Source organism: Callospermophilus lateralis, chromosome 18, assembly GCF_048772815.1.
Source record: "Callospermophilus lateralis isolate mCalLat2 chromosome 18, mCalLat2.hap1, whole genome shotgun sequence".
Classification (NCBI taxonomy): Eukaryota; Metazoa; Chordata; class Mammalia; order Rodentia; family Sciuridae; genus Callospermophilus; species Callospermophilus lateralis.
In genome coordinates, this window is record NC_135322.1 from 40,960,900 (window position 1) to 40,978,280 (window position 17,381).

A 17,381-nucleotide genomic window follows, 5' to 3' on the forward strand; every position below is an offset into this window, starting at 1 on the left:
GAACATCTTGTTTTCTAACAATATAGGAGCAGAATATAACATGGGGCTCTTTGGCCGTGTGACTTTGGGCAAGTAACTTAACCTCTCGGGGCCCTGGTTTTCTCCTTTGTAAAAGGGAAATAATATTTCGTGTGTAAAGACATCATGAGACAATTGTCTAATGCCTAAGAAAAATGCCGTGCCCAGTGGGGCTCTCAGTAAATAGAATCTATGATTATGCAATAGATGTTTCCAAAGGACTTGAGATATTCTATTTCCTTTTTTTCTTTTCTTCTTTTCTTCTTTTGAGATGGGGTATCACTGTGTTGCCTGGACTCTTCTTGAACTCCTAGGCCATCCTCCTACCTCAGCCTCCTGAGTGGCCGGGATTACAAGCATACACCACCTACCAGGCTTGAAACATCTTATTTCTATCTGAGTTTGTTGCTAGGTACCCAAGCAAGGGTGTAGAATCACAGGATATCAAAAAAGAAGTGCAATCCTCCTGGTTTTCAGTAAAGTCAATGAAGAAATGTTACGAAATCCTTAAGCAGATAAGAGTAACTTGTGATGTGCCCCGTCTCCCCCCAACTAATACCTACTGGTCAAGTTGATACAACTTTTCTCCTCTCAATTGCATTTGAACTTGGCAAGGTCAAAACTCATGAATCACAGCTTAAATAAAACCAGATTAACAAGAGGACTTGGAACAAAAAAGGAAGTTAATAAGTTTTCTAGTCCTTGGAGTCTGGGATGGGCAGTCTCTGGTGTATATTGGCTCACTGTCCCTGGGCAAATGACCCAGCCACTCTTCCTGACCCCCTTGAAGTTGGTGAGGCCAAGTGACCAGTTCTGGTTAGGAACCTGGGAGTGGAACCAGTGTCTGACTTCTAATTGCTGGGAGCAGATTCAAGTGAGCCACTAGCACCTTGGGCACAGCACTTGGCCGGTCTCCAGAAAATGACTGGGTCCCAGGTTAGAGGTGACTTGGACCTCTGGCCATGAAAGAGCTGATCTATGTGGACATGTAGGGTGAGGAAAAAATAGGCTTCTGTAGTTTTAAGCCAGGGAGTGTTGGAGGTTACTCGTTACTGCAGCAGAACGCAGCCTGTCCTGACAGACACCACTATCAGGAAGAAAAAGTACGCCATCCTTCGACTAAGCTGGCTTCACTTGTCAGTCACTTCATGCTGCTATTAAAAGGCTTGGGGACATTGTCATCACTGAGGCAGATGCCCTCTCCACCCTTCAGCTTGCTCCCCTTAGTTCACCCTCTTTGCCCCTGAGGTGGATGTCCACTGAGGCTCCTGGCTGGCTCTGGGTTCACCTGAAACTCTCAGTGAGGGCAACTGAAAAGAAGGGTTTGGGGTTTTTCCGAAATACATTGGTGCTCAGGGTTCTAGTGGCCTGGGTCTGCTTCATGAGATGAAGAAATAACCAGGGAGCCGGGCGTGGTGGTGCACACCTGTAATCCCAGCGACCCTGGAGACTGAGGAGGGGGGATTGCAAGTTCGAGGCCAGCCTCAGTGATTTAGTGAGACCTGATCTCAAAATAAATTTAAAAGGGCTGGGGATGTAACTTAATGGTAGAGAGTGCCCCTGGGCTCAGCCCCTGGTACTGCAATAAGTAAATAAACAGGGAAAAGAAAACTGAAACCGGCGGTGTGGGGCACCACCTCTTTGCCAGGAAACCTGGTCAGCCATTCTTTTGAGTGTCTTGGGAGCCCAGAAAACAAACCAGAGCACTGTGGGCCGTGGGCACAGGTCTTGGGCCACCGGGCACTGTTCTGGGAGCCACCAAGGGCCTTCTGTGTCTGGGCCTCCAGAGGATTTGCACTGGCCAGCCGACCCCCATCCCCTGCCCACCCCCATCACCTGCCCCTCCCTCTGCCCCCCTCCCCTTCTGCCCCTCCTCCCCTCCCCCTCCTCTCCCACCCCCCTCCCCCAGTCCTGTGGCCACACATTCTGCTGTATCGTCTTCTCTCTGCCTGGATAATTCACCCACAGGTCACTGTCCCCCTGGCTACCTCCTACCCTCTTCTGGTCTCAGCTTGGATGCCACCTTCCCTGACTTCTTGGGTTCCCAGCTACGGGGACTTGCTGTCCCTGTGCAGAGACAGTCCGCACATGGCCCGCCATGCTCGATGGCCCTGCGGTATTTCTGGAAGGTTCTTGGGGGCAGGCAGCCTCTCCTGTGTTTCTGTCTGCCCAGGGGCCACCACAGGTCCTTGAAGGAGTGAAGGGGGAGGGGCCAGAGCCACCTCCCTCCCGTGGGTCAGGGGAGAGGCAGGTCCCCGCATACTCGGGGATTTGACAGACTGCCTCCAAGGGAGGAGCCAGACCGAAGGTGGTCTCCAGTGAAGAGGGGTCCAAGGCCCTCCTGCCCGCTCTGACCCTTCAGCCACCATCACATCCCGGTCAGGACAGGCCCCCTGAGACTGGAACAAGGCCCTGCTGTTCCCAATCTCCCCACAGGAGGGCGCAGCTGAGGGGGAGTCTCGCCGAGCTGGACTAAGCTGCCTCTGCCCTGGGCTCCTGCCCACCCCTGTCCCTGGTCCACCCACTGTGCGCCTGCGCCTCGGACCTGTTTCCAGGTGCTCACACGTTGTCATGACTACCATCAGACAGAGGTGCCATCCAGATGGCCCAGGGTCCTCTTCCTGGGCTTGGTGGCCAGGGAGGGTGGGGGCAGGAGCTAGCCACCTATTGCCAGAGGCATCAATGAGAACAAGACGTTGGCCTTCTGGTGAGGGTCACTGTCCCCATCACATCACTGTGAGCCTTTGCTTCTGTTACAGTTATTCTGTTTTTTCTTTTCTTTTTTGATACCACGGGTTTTACCCAGGGGTGCTTTACCACTGCCTCATCCCCAGCCCCTGCCCCCTTTTCTAAGTTTTTGACCTGGGTTTCACTAAATTGCTTAGGCTCTCACTAAGTTGCTCAAATACGATCCTCCTGCTTCAGCCTCCCGAGTTCCTGTGAATACAGGCATGTGCCAACACACCCAGCTGGTTTTTTGTTTTGTTTTGTATGGTGCTGAGGACTGAACCCAGGACCTTGCACATGGTAAGCAAGCACTCTACCAGCAAGCTACACCTCAGCCCTGCTGTGAGCTTTTGAGTGAATTTTATCATATAACTCCTGCCATAGTTCTAAGAGAAGCTCATATTCATAAGGGTTCTATTTGCCAGATGGAAGTACAAGGGCACAAAGAGGTTAAAGAACTTACTCAAAGTCACACAGCTAGTAAATGTATAAGCAGCAGGTGCTTTGATGGCAGAGATCTCAGTATTTTTTAGTTATTTGTGGTTTAGTTAGTATATGAACTACCACACCGTGATGCAAAGAAGGAAACACACTGGTGATTATCAACACAAATGACTCACAATGCTGCAAGTTTCCAAAAGAACAGGTACAATGTGATGGTGTTAATGTAAAGCTTAAAATGTGGGCTGGGGTTGTGGCTCAGTGGTAGAGTGCTTGCCTAGCATGCGTGAGGTCCTGAGTTTGATCCCTGCCACCACATAAAAATAAATAAAATAAAGGTATTGTGTCCACCTACAACTAAAAAAATATATATTGTAAAAAATACAGCTTAAAATGTGCATAAGCCATACCGTACCAGTAGCCTCTACATCGGAGCGTTTTGCATCCACAGAATCAAACAGCTGATATTCAGAAGAAAATTGATCTGCACTGAACAGAGGTGGTTCTGTTCCCCATGAAAAATGAACATTTTTCTCATCATTATTCCCTAAACAATAAGAGTCTAACAGCTATTGACTGCATTTACCTTGTGCTTAGTGTTACATGTAATCTAAGGTGACTTCGAGGACGTGCACAGATCCTATGTAAATACTACCTCCATCATTTTATAGAAGGGACTTGAGCTTCCGCGGAGTTTGGCATTCGAGGGACCTCCTGTAACCCCTCCTCTCCAGACATCGAGAAACAAACTCACGGTGTTTAGGGACATGCACATTAATTAGTAAAGTATGCAGCAGTGTGTGGGCTGGTGGCTGCTGGTTCCCCTTCCCCTCCTAGGCCACAGAGGACTCAGGAACCCCCGGGGACAGGAGTCGTGCATCTGTTAACCTAAGGGGCACTTGGGTGGGTCTTGAACCTGGGGTTCACCCAGACCCCGGTCCCTTTGATCAGTTTTACTTCTGACTCCCACTCCCTCCTGAGAACCCCACACACACAGTGATCACCCTGCAGTGACCCTCCGGGGCCTTTGCTGGGGTGAGACCCGGGTCCCTTCTCATTCACCCGTCACCACTTCCTGGAAGCACGTCCTTAATGAGCCCCGCAGACAGGATAGGAGGAGCGAGTCACCCTGCGCCAGCTGCGGGGGTTGGGGGGGTGGCAGGAGACCAGGTCACCAGGAGCAGGGGGGAGCCCGGGGGTGGAGGGCCATCCTCCCTAGGTAACCTGTAAACTCAGTGGGTCTCCAGTAGAAACTCCATGATATTCCTGGAGCTGGATCCCATAGTTTTAGTTTCATTTAAAAATAGCAGCAGCAGCAGCAGGGGTTGAGGGTGCTGGCTGCGCCCACGAGAGGCCGCAGGGCCCCTGGCAGCTGGCCTGGGTGGGGACCGGCCATGTGGAAGGAGGGCTAGGGCCCGTTCCGGCCTGGACCCAGCGGCTCTGAGACCAGCTTCTCTCCAGAAAGGGCTCTGGGCTCTTGCTTCCTGGCTCTGGGTCCCGCTCAGAAGTGGCCCCAGCCCCACTGGGGTGAGCCGACCCAGCAGGGACCGCTCAGGAGTCCCGTCTCCAGGCCCTGATGAGGGGCGACCCCTCTCCCTGCTGGTTTCCTGGCATGTGGGGCTGGACAGGATGACCCCCAGGACCTTACAGAAGCCAGCTGCAGTGGCCTCCTGGGGTCCGTGGTCCTCCTTCCCAGGCCCAGGGCTTCTGGCGCTGACCCTGGTGCTGAACGAGTGTCTCTTGGGAGCACAGAGAGGCCCAGAGCAGCAAGAGGAAGCCCCTGCCACCACGAGGCAGGTGGCCAGGCCGGGAACAGCTGGCTTCTGGCTTCTCAAAGGCCTCTGTCATGGTGGGGGGGGGGGTCGTGTGATGGTGACCTTGGGCTGTCCCAGGGCCATCAGGAAACCAATGACCTGCCTCTGAAAGAATAGGAGCAAGTGTCCCTTGGAAAGAGAGCTGGGCCCAGCCGTGGATGAAGGGATTGATTTGTGGTGCCCGAGGGGAGCCCAGAGTCCTGGGGCCCAGGCATCAGAGGGACAAGGAGACACGTCCACTCGTGTGAGAGAGACTCGGAGAGAAGGCCCCGGGAACAGCGCCAGCCAGCCACCGTTCGTTCAGATCACATGCCAGTACTGAGGACCTGCCGTGGGCCTGGGGACGTGCTCCCCTCTGTCCCATGGGACTTAGGTCTCAGTGGCCACAGATGGGAGACAGGTGGGAGACAGGCCACAAGCCATGACCTGAGAGGCAGGCGGTGACACCCACCTGGCAGTAAGTGACATTGAAACAAAGGTCTGAACGGGGCTCGGGAGGAAGCTGAGCAGGAGCCAGGGGAGAAGGCTCTAGATGGAGAGGGCAGTGCATGCCAACATCCTGCAAGGCCAGGGAGGGGGCCAGTGTGGGGAGAGAGCGGGGGACCTGGGAAAACACCAGGGAGGGTGCAGGCTTGTCCCCTGAGTGAATGCAGGGCCACAGGGACTCTCCAAGTTCAGGAGCCACAGCAACTCTGCCTGCTGTGCTGAGGACAGACCGCAGGGCGAGTGTGGAGGCAGGGAGGCTGAGGGAGGCTTCAGGGAGGCTTCAGGGAGGCTGAGGGAGTCTGAGGGAGGCTGCAGGGAGGCTGCAGGGAGGCTGAGGGAGGCTGCAGGGTGGCGGTGCAGGAACCCAGGGAGAGGCGGTGCTTCTGGGTATATCTAGAAAGCTGTGCCAGGAGCTCCCCGGCAGATGGGAAGTGGCGGTGAGAGGAAGAGGCATCTGGAGCCACCCAGGTTTCTGGCCCCAGTAACCGGAAGGAAGAGGCTGGCTGGGGACGGGGGTGGAGAGACGTGGGGGCCAGAGATCTCACTGATGGACGTGGCGCTTGGAGAGGCCTATTTGGCACCGTGAGTGGGCAGCTGGTGACACGAGTCTGGGTTGGAGAGAAACTGGGAAGTCACTGGCATAGAGATGACATTTAACGTCAGATGCAGGACCACGTGCCAGCCACAGCTCAGAGGCCAGGAGGCCAACAGAGCCTCCCAAGGTACCCACAGGAGAAGGACAAAATGCTCATTTTGCAGCTGTGGAAACCAAGACTCACCACCTGTTGATGACAGAGCCAGGTTCAAGACCAGGCTACCCCCAGCCAGGCAGTGTCACGGGGTGTCACAGATGGGATGTGGAGAGACTTAGGCTCAGGGAGCAGGTGATGATCCGGAAAAGAAGAGGCCAGGGGAGTGAGGAGTGGCGAATTAAGTCATAGAGAGGGACACACTTGTGCTCACAGAGGCCAAATGGGGGGCAGTGAGATGAGGGTGCAGAGGAACGATGGGCCAGACCCAGGGCACCGCGTGAGATTGGCCTGAAGAGTCTCAGCTGGACGGGGAAAAGAGCAGGGAGCCATTGATGGTTCTTGAGGAGGGCATCCCATGGTCAACCCGGCCCTGATGAAAGACCCCCCAGGTCTGAGCCTGCCCACTGGGGGGCGCCAGGAGAGACCAGAGAGGAGGAGACAGGCCAGTTGTAGAGACCGGTGGGAAGGGAGGGGGCGGAGCTGCTGGGGTGAGGAGGAGGTGAGCAGGCAGAGGGTCTCTGAGGCCACGTGGGGGCTGGAGGTGAGAATGAGTCAGGGCAAAACTCCAGAGTGGGTGCTGGGTGTGGGCGGGGCTGATGTCCCTCAACAGGAGAAGGGCAGCCGATTCCCCAGGGAACTTGCTCCTGGGGCTGGTGAACCAGGAAGGGGCAGGTTTCCACCCTCCTGTCCTGGTGCAGGAGCCAGAGCTGCAGGGCTGGGAGCCTGGGCAGGGGCCAGGGGAGCGGCCATTACCAGGGTATGTCTGGCTGGCCAATGGCCAGAGCTGAGGCCAGAGATTAAGGAAGTGTCCATCCAGAGGACAAAGGTCTGGGGTAGACGATGTCTAGGAGGGAGAGGGGCTGCTTGAGGCGAGATCAAAGTCTAGCACAGAATGTTGACCTTGCTTGTCCCCTTCCCGGCTGTGCCCTGGGACTCATTTTCAAACCATTCTGGTCGGTCACCAGTGTCCTCATCTGTAAGACTGTCACAAGGACAGTACGCCACTGCTCAGGACCCGGCCCAGCTCAGGCACATTCATGAGAAGCCGAGCCCCAGGGATCCCCGGGAAGAATCAGGTCCAAGCAAAGAGGAGTGTCGAGAAGGGACAGGGTCCCAGGGATGACGAGGACATTGACAGAACCAGTTGGAGACGAGGAACTTTCCAGGTGACCTCAGTGAATTCTCCCAGCCATGGCACGAGGGAGTGTCCGTCCTGGTGCCCATTTCACAGACAGGAAACGGCATCCTGGGCATCTGCTGTAACCACTGCCCCACACGGTCCTTCGTGAGAGTGGCCACAGGGGACTGAGAGGCCCAGAGAGGGTGGCTTCCCTGAGCAGCAGGAGCAGAAGCCGTGACACTAAGGACTCACAAGTGGGCAGAGAGGAAACGGGAGGGAGAAGTGCAGGCCGCACCAGGGAGAAGTGGGAGGAGGGTGTGGGGGAGTGTGGGGTCAAGGAGAGGTCTGCACCAGAGGAGAGGAGGACCCTGGGGTCAGCGGGAGGGGAGGGACCCAGGGGGAGACAGCAGATGGGGTGTGGCTGCGACAGGAGGCCCTTCTGGGATGAGGAGGCTCTGGGAGCAAGCAGGACTGGAGCACGTCTGTGATCCCAGGAACCCCGGAGGCTGAGGCAGGAGGATCGCAAGTCCAAGGCAGCCAGCCTGGGCAACCCAGCAAGGCCTTGTCCCAAAAAATAGAAAGGGCTGGGGATGTGGCTCAGTGGTTAAGCCCCTCTGGGTTCAACCCTAGTATCAAAGGGAAAAAAAAAAAGAAAGAAAAGAGAGAGAGAGAGAGAGAGAGAGAGAGAGAGAGAGAGAGAAACACTAAATATGTGCGGGACCATCCATCTGTCCACACATCTATGCATGCATCTTCCCTCCATCACCAACCATCAGCCCCTCCCCCCATAGTCCACCCACCCCTCCACCCACCCCTCCATCCACCCACATCCACGCACACACCACCTTTCCCTCATCTGTCCGTCTGTCCGTCCACTATTCATCCACATGTCCGTCCACTCTTTTACGCCCCCATCACTCATTCACCCACCCACCCACCATCCAACCACCGGCCTCTTCCTCTTTTCCCTGAGCATACTTTATGGAGACCTTCCAGGTGCTCAGCGCTGGAGGAAGGAGTTGGAGCCCAGCGGATGGAGGTCCGTGTTTCCAGGGTCCCAGTCTCTGCGGAGACCCGGGGAAGCCAGCCGTCACCGCACAGGGGAAGTCAGTGACCTCTGGGGACACAGACGAGGGTGGAGGTTGAAGGAAGGAAGTGGGGGGTCCGGGCTGGGATCTGAAGGAGGGTGGGAGAGACAGGAAGTGGAAGGGGGAGTGGAAGAGGGCGTCAGGGAATCAGGAACCAAGTAGGGCTGGGCCCTGCCGGGGCTGGGGGCGGGGGGGCGCCTAGCACCGTGAGGCCTGGGCTCCATCCTCAGCTCCACGTAAAAATGAACAAGCAAAGGAAAGACACTGTGTTTATCTACAGCTAAGAAAAGGGGGGCGGGTGGGAGGTGAGCTGAGGGTCACAGTCCCAGGAACCTGGGCTCCATCCTGAGGGTGACGGGAGGCGCTGAGGCATTGGAGAAGGGACAGCTTTGTTCTGGAAAGGACCGTGGAGCTGGGACCTAGTGTGGCCCACAGAGGGTGGAGGGGCGCCGAGGATGGCCAGGGGAGTTGGATCCAGGGTGGCGCCCAGGCTTGCTGGTTGAACATGGGCTCAGAGTGACAGTGATAGCCAGGGCAGCAACGACCCTCGGGCTTCTGACCTGAGAGCCAGGCAGGCCCCCAGCCGGAGTCATGGGGGAGTGCTTCAGCTCTGGGAAGGGGCCATATTTTGGGGTGAGAGGTGGAAACCACATGAGAACCACGGACCCAGGCCCCCCATCCCCACCCCACAGGGCGGAGCCACGGGTGCAGGTGGCTGGATCCTCACCCGGATGCTCAGGGCCCCGGGCAGCCCCTGCCCCTGCTGGAGCCTCACTGAGGCTGGCACCACCTGGGAAAGCACGGCCCACCCTGGCGCTCCTCTCTCGGCTGTCTAGCCCCGTGAGGGTGATGACCACCTGACCCCGGCCCGTGACTGACAGCACCCCTGACTCCGCCCCCAGGCGGCCTGGCTCCCAAGCCTGGAGAGACCCAGTGTGGGAGCAGGGACCCTTCCCGCCCCTCTTGCAGGGCCAAGGACCAGAATCCTGCAGGTGCGGCCAGTCTGCCCCAAGCTGGGGGGCAGCTAGTCTCACCCCCAGGGACTCCCTGGAGGCAGCAACCGTGGGGTGGGGACAGCAGGGTGGCAGAGCTCAGCCAGAGCTAGTGGGGACTGGGTCACCGTGGCCACCTTCCCACCCAGATCCCGCTCTCCCGCTCTGCTGCTGGCAGACCTGCGCCCTGCCTTCGCCCCGTCCTCCCTCCCCCTCTCCAGAGCACCCTCTCGGCTGCCCCTCCTCACAGCCCTGCCTCGCTGCCGCCGCCTCCTCTTGGCAGCCCCCAGCGGTTGCCCCAACGGCACCTCCAGATCCTGGAGTCCTCACAGCACGGCAACGGTCTCCCAAGGCCCTGCTCCCAGCACAGACTCCAGGGCGTCCCACCTGGAAGGTCCCTTGGAGTCCATTTCATGGCCTGGGAATGGAGGAGAGATAAGTCTGGTTAATCCCTGGGAAGGAAACCACCTTAGGACTGTCCCTGGGGGCTGGGGACATAGCTCACTTGGCAGAGTGCTTGCCTGGCATGCATAAGGCCCTGGGTTCCATCCTCAGCACCAAAAAATAAAAAAGAATGTCCCTGGGCTTTCTGTGTCCTGCATAAGGCCAGAAGGCCCTGCCCAGCCGTCTCACCTCTCCTTCCTTCAGTGTTCGGCACCTTCCCTCCTACTTGCCTTTGCCAAGCGGGGCCTCCTGTGAAAAACCTGCCCTCCCCTCTGGGTAGGAATCCCACCTACCAGGCCAGCCCACCAGCACCTCCTCCAGGCAGCCCTCCAAGATCTGCTGGCCAGAGCAACTTTCCACCCTGTGCCCTGGGGCTCTTATCTCACCTACATGTCCAGGAAGGGCCAGGCTTTGTGCCCCCCCACACACACACACACATGGTGAACCCCCCGAGGGCGGAGGCTATACGGGGTCCCTGCTGTCCCTCTGTCCTGTATGCGGCCCCAGGGTGCAGCTAGTGTGTGCTGGGTGTGCTGCTCTGCTCAGCTCCCAGCCAGGCAGCCTGCACCAGCCCAGAGCTAGTCTAGAACCTTCTGCTCCAGCTCCCATGACTGTTCCCTGGAAGGCCAGGGGAATTTGGGTCCTTCTGCAGAAAAGTCCTGAGTGTGCAGGAGGACAAAGGGGACACAGAAGCCACACAGGGAGTTTCCCCTGCAGGCCTCGGACTGCTTTGCTGCTAGTCATGCCACCGTAGTCACTTGCTGTTACTGGCATAGGACAGCATTTGGTGACCTCTGCAGCAGGACAAAAGTCACTGGGCAGAGGGCATGGTGAGCAACAAGGACCCAGAGGCACGGCCACCCCTGAGGGGTAGACCAGCGGGGACAGCTTCCTTGTGCTCCTCCTGAGACGCAGGCCTCCACTCCTTCCCCAGCCTCCCTGCCTCTCCCTGCTCCACAGGATGGGAAGCCATTGGGAGCTCCTCCTGTGCCATGGATGTTGCCCCCGCCCTCCCATGGGAAGTGCACCAGGCATGTGCACCCCAAGAACACCCCCTTCCTTGCCCTCCCCCCTGTTCCTGTGCAAATGGAAGCCCCTCACTGCTGTCCCCACTCAGCACAGGACGGAGGACCCAGCCAAGACAGGCTGTAGGGTAGGCAGGACTTCCCCCGGGCTGTGGCCTGGGGAGGGGGCACAGCAGCTGATGCGACTCCAAGGGAAGCAGAGAAATGCTGGTGTCAGGCTGGCCAAGGGAAGGCTCCCGTCCTTTCTGGACCTATTGTCTATCTGCCTCTGTGGGTGATTAAATGGAGACCCAAGCGGGCCTGTGAGCTGCCAGGGGTCACACTGCAAGGCTGTGGCAGGGGACGCTGCCCCAGGAGGTTCTGCCATGGGCAGGTACATCCCCTCCCCAGGAACTGCCCCAGGCCCAGCCTCCTGGCGTGCTCTGTGGGGTGCTGAGGAGGCCTGGCCTTGGTTGCCCTGGTGGACAGGGGACCGACTGGCATGCAGTAATGCTGTGGCCGAGGCTGTGCCCCAAGAGCTCTGCCTGGGGGTCCTGGAAATGCCAGGGCCTGCACTGGCTGGATCCTGACCAGGGTCCGGGGCAGACTCAGGGGGGCAGCTTTGTTTTGGGAGAGTATCGTCTCAGCACCCTGCATTCCACCCCATCCGAGGGCATCCCCGATCCCCAAAGCACACGTGTGGCCTGAATGGTAACCAAAGCCCAGCCGGACCCAGGCCTTCTGTGCTCAGCGGGAGGACAGCCTGGGGGAGGACAAAGCCGCTCCGGGCCTTTGGGTCTCAGGCCTCTCTCAGAGTCAGATGGAGCGTGGCTTCCGGCAGGGTGGCACCAGGGCCCTGTGCGTGCAGCCTGAGACCTCTCCTGGCCCTGAAGCTCTTCCACGGCCAGGGGAGGAGCCCCGCCCACTTGGCCTCTGCACTGGGCATGAAGGAATTGCCAACTTGCCTGGATTAAGAGATGCTAAGGTGAAGAGGCTTCTGGGTACGTCAGGGAGGGCATTTCTAGGAACGTCTCTGTGCATTGGGGAAAAGGCAGTGATCAGACCTGATTAGGGACTATTAGGCTCAGGCTCTGAATGGCTGTTAATTCTGGGAGACCCAGAATATGATGGTGGTCCTCCAGTAAAGGTAGGGGTCTTGGGGTTTGGGTGATCAATGGAGATTGGTCAAGGTCTGACTCACAGTAGAACCAGTGGGTCCCAAATTCATCCTGTGGTTACTTCCCCCATTCGGGATAGATACCCTTAGCACTTGGCAAACCCTCACCTAGGTTCCCTAAACCGAGTGAGGGCTATTATGGTGGAAAAGACAAATGGAAGCTTCTGGAGTTGCCAATACCTGGGAAAATAGTGAATCAAAAGCAGAAAGCAATACCACATCCCTGGCGGGGTTGCAGATTAGTGCCTCCATCCAGGGCAGGGGTGTGATCCCACCACATCCCCATTCAGCTCTCCTATTTGGTCTGTGCAGGAGACAGCCGGGAGGAATGGCGTGTCTCCAATCGCTGCTGCTGTACAAGATGTGGTTTCTTTGCTTGAGCAGATGAATCCATCTCCTCGTACCTGGTATGCAGCTGCGGATCTGGCGAGTGCTTTTTTTCTCCACCCCTGTGCCTAAGGAAGGTCAGAAGCAATTTGCTTTCAGGTGTCAAGGCCAGAATATACCTGCACGGTCCTTCCTCAGGGGTATGTCAGCTCTCCAGCCCTGGTCACAGCTTAGTTCATAGAGATCTCTTTTTTTGTGTGTGTGTGTGTGGGGGGGTACCAGGGATTGAACTCAGGGGCACTCCAACACTGAGCCCCATCCCCAACCCTATTTTCTATTTTATTTAGAGACAGGGACTCACTGAGTTGCTTAATGCCTCACTTTTGCTGAAGCTGGCTCTGAACTCGGGATCCTCCTGTCTCAGCCTCCTGAGCTGCTGGGATTACAGGTGTGCACAACCACGCCTGGTAGTTCACAGAGATCTTGATCACCATTCTCTTCCATGAGGTATCATGTGGGTCCTTTATGTGGATGACGTATATGGGTTAGACCTACTTAGCAAAAGGTAGCCACCACTCTGGACTTGCCAGTGAAGCATTTGTGTATTGGAGGATGGGAAACAAATCCCACTAGAATTCAAGGGTCTTCAACCTCAGTAAGATTTCTAGGAGGCCTGCAGTGTGCGACCTCCCTCCTAAGGCAGAGTTGCAGCATCTGGCCCCTCCTGCAGTCACGAGGAAGCAGGGTCCCTGGTGGGCCTATTTGGACTTTGGAGGCAGCATGGTCCTCGCTTGGGTGGGTCACTTTGGCCCCTCTACTGGGCGATTCCAAAAGCTGCTTGTTTCCAGTGTGGCCAGAGCAGGAGGGGGTTCTGTGACAGGCCCAGGCTGCCATGGAGACTGCTCTGCCCCTTGGGCCGTATAAGCTGCAGACCCAGTTGTGCTGGAGGTGTCGTGGCAGACAGGGACGCTGTCTGGAGCCTTTTGCAAGCCCCCGTAGGTGAATCACAGAGGAGACCACTGGGATTTGGGAGCAAGGTCCTGCCATCATCTGCAGACAACTACTCTCCCTTTGAGAAACAGCCCTTGACCTGAGACTGGGCCTTAGAGGAAACGAGCACTTGACCTTGGGCCACCAGGTTACTATGTGACCTGAGCTGCCCATCATGAACCAGGTGTTATTGGACCCACCAAGCCATGGAGTTGGACACGCAGGGCAGCAGTCCATCACCCAGTGGAAGGGGTACGGTCTTAGCTTTCTTACTCCTGTGACAAGAACAATTTTAGAGGAGGAAAGGTTCATTTAGGGGCTCACAGTTTCAGAGGTCTCAGTCCATAGACAGTCGGCTCCATCCCCCGGGGCTTAGGGTGAGACAGGACACCAAGGCTGAAGAGTGTGTGTGTGGGGGGAGCAGCTCATGTGATGATCAGAGAGCAGAAAGAGAGACTCCACTCTCCAGATCCAAAATAGATACCCCAGAGCCACCCCCAATGCCACCTCCTCCAGCCACCGCCCACCTCCTCCAGTCACCACTCAGTTATCCCATCAGGGGACTGAGTCACTGACGGGGCTAAGGCTCAAAACCCAATCATCTCACCTCTGAATGTTCTTGCCTTGTTTCACACACGAGCTTTAGGACGACACCTCACATCCAAACCATGTATGTGACAGGTACATACAGGATCAGGCCCCGGTGGGTCCCAAAGGCATGAACAGGCTGCACCAAGTGGCCCAGTGCCCATGGCTCCTACTCCTGCTACAATGCCTGTGTCCCCCAGCATGCGCCTGTGGCCTCCTGGGGTGTCCCTTATGATCAGTTGACAAAGAAGAGAAGGCTAGGTCTGGTTCACAGACAGGCACCCCCTGGAAGTGGACAGCTGCAGCACTACTGCCCCTTTCTGGGACGACCCTGTAGAACAGTCGTGGAGGGAAATCTTCACAATGGGCAGTTTTGCACAGTGAACCTGGTTGTACATTTTGCTTGGAAGGAAAAAGGATCAGATGTCAACTGTGTGCTGATTCAGGGCTGCAGTTTGGATACTGGCCAGGGACCTGGAAAGGTCATGATTGGAAAGTGGATGACATTTGGGGAAGAGGTATGTGCTGAGAACTTTATGAACGGACAAAGGATGTGAAGATATTTGTGTCCCATGTGAATACTCACCATAAGGTGACCTCAGCAGAGAAGGACTTTAATAATCAAGTGGTTAGGATGGCGGGTCTGTGGACAGCAGTCAACCTCTTCCCCGGCCACCCCTGACATGGCCCAATGGGCTCATGAACAAAGGGGTCACGGTGGCAGGGATGGTGGTTATGCCTGGGCTCAGCAGCATGGGCTTCCGCTCACCCAGGCTGACCTGGCTACAGCCCCTGCTGAGTGCCCACTTGCCTGCAGCCGAGGCTGACCCTCAGTCCCTGATGTGGCATCATTCTCTGGGGAGGTCAGCCAGCAACCCGGTGGCAGGTTGACTGTGTTGGACCACTTCTATCATAGAAGGGGCAGTGGTCTGTCCTTACTGGGACGGACGCTCGTTCTGGGTATAAATTTGCCTTCCCTATACGTAGTGCTTCCGCCCAAGCCACCATCCAGGGACTTCCAGAACGCCTCATCCACTGTCCTGGTATCCCGCCCAGCGTTGCTCCTGACCAAGGAACTCACTTCTCAGCCCAAGAAGTGAGGCAATGGCTCCTGCTCAGGGGATACACTGGTCTTCCCATGTCCCCATCATCCTGAAGCAGCTGATTTGGTAGAATGGCCTTCTTTTTTAATCTTTTTTTTTTTTTTTTTTTTTTTAATTGTTGATGTTTATTTATTTGTACGCAGTGCTGAGAATCGAACCCAGTGCCTCACGCATAGCTAGGCAATTGCTCTATCACTGAGCCACAACTCCAGCCCCCTGGACTGGCCTTTGAAGATGAAGTTACAGCGCCAGCCAGGTGGAGTGTCCTGCAGGGCTGCAGAGAGGTTCTCCCGAAGGCTGTGTATACTCTGCATCAGCGTCTGCTACAGAGTCCCGTCTCTCCCGTGGCTAGGATCACGGGTCCAGAAATCAAGGGGTGGCGATGGGAATGGGACCACTTCCCTCTATCCCTAGGGACCCACTAGCATCTGCTTACTGTCCCCGCAACAGTGTGCTCTGCTGGCCTGAAGCCTCAGTTCCAGAAGGAGGAATGCTTCTCCCAGGAGGCACCACAGGACTTCATTAAACCGAGAGTCAGACTCCCCCTGGCCACTTTGGGCTCCTCGTGCCTCAGAGTCAACAGGCTAAGAAAAGAGTTGTGGTGCTAGCGGGGGTGCAGGGGACTGATCCAGATGACCAAGGGGAGATGGACTACTACCACAGCAGAGGCCAGGAGGGGTGCTCCTGGAGTACAGGAGATCCCTGGCGTCCCCTGCTATTATCATGTCCTTTACCAAGGTCGGTGGGAAACCACAGCCACCCTCTGCAGGCAGGATGACTGACCAGGGAACCTCCAGGAACGAAGGCATGGGTCACACCTCCAGGTAAAGAAGCCAGACCTGCTGAGGTGCTTGCTGAAGGCCCAGGAAATACAGAGTGGGTGGTAGAAGATAGTGATAAATACCAACTACGGCCACGCCACCCGTCACAGAAGCAAGGGCCGTAAAGGTCATGCGTATTTCTTTCCCACTCTGTTAATAATGTTTGTGCACGTGTACACACGCATTCAGTAGACGTGTGACCGTCCCCTTTTATTCCTTCATCATGTAATGTAATATTGGTTGACTTAACTTCAGTACTCAAAATGATAGTACATCTACATTAGAGTATTTAAGTTGTGGGGTGTCAGAAAAGCATGCATTAGTCAAGAAAAAAAAATTTTCCCCTCCTGTTCTGGGGAAGGAACTAATGTATTTTTAGTTGTATGAAGAAAAGTTATGTCATTTTGGGTGGAATTATGGCCTTGCTGTTGTGTTTATTTGGAGATTAGATGTGATGTAAAGATGTGTGGGTGTCAAGTTGACAAGGGTTGGACTTGTGATGGTTAATCTTTGTCAACTTGATTGGATGAAGAGATAACTAAGACCAGTGGTTTGGGGAGGCTGAGGCAGGAGAATCATGAGTTTGAAGTCAACCTCAGCAACTTAGTGAGGCCTTAAGCAAACTAGAGAAACCCCATCTCTAAATAAAATATAAAAAAGGGCTGGGGATGTAATTCAGTGGTCAAATGTCCCTGGGTTCAATCCCTGGTACCAAAGAGAGACAGAGAGAAAGAGAGAAAGAGAGAGAGAGAGAGAGAGAGAGAGAGAAAGAGAGAGAGAGGCCTAAGTTTAGGAAGCTTCTAGACGTGTTGGTGAGTGTGTTTCTAGGAATGATTGGCATGTGGGACATCAAACTGAGGGACAGACCCTCCCTAAGTGTGGGCAGCACCGACCAACAGGTTGGGACCTTGAAGGAACAAATGTTAGAAGAACTAGGAAGCAGGAGCAGATGGAAGCTCTGTTCTTCTTGAGCAGGTGCTTGGTGGCTGCTGTGGTCACCTGAGGACTGCAGTCTCCAGCTCGCTCACCTTCCGAAGCAGACTCTGACCAGCGACCCCCCAGAGAGTTTCCAGGCCTTCGGTCCTGGACTCGGGCTGCATCCTTGGTCCCCCTGGTTCTGAGGCTCCAGGTCCTTCGACTGAGCAGCTGCTGCTCCCTCCAGCTCTCTAGCCTGTGGGCGGCCATTGTGGACTGTCCAGCTGCTGCCCATGTAAGCTCTTTTTATTCTCTTCTGAGTGTGCATATATACATACAGATGTATTTCTATGTCGATGGATCCTGTGGCTGTTCCTCTAGAAAGCCCATCTACCACCACCCGTGCAGACGGGGCAGGAGCAAGCCCAGCCTCTTGGCTCTGCTGATAGAGGAACCAAGAAATGTCCTCTTTGAAAGGAGAAGTGTGTCACTGCTGTGGCCCCCGGACACATGTACCCCACCTCTGTCCCATTTGAATGTCCATTCTCTGGAAAGCCACAAACATTCCAAGACT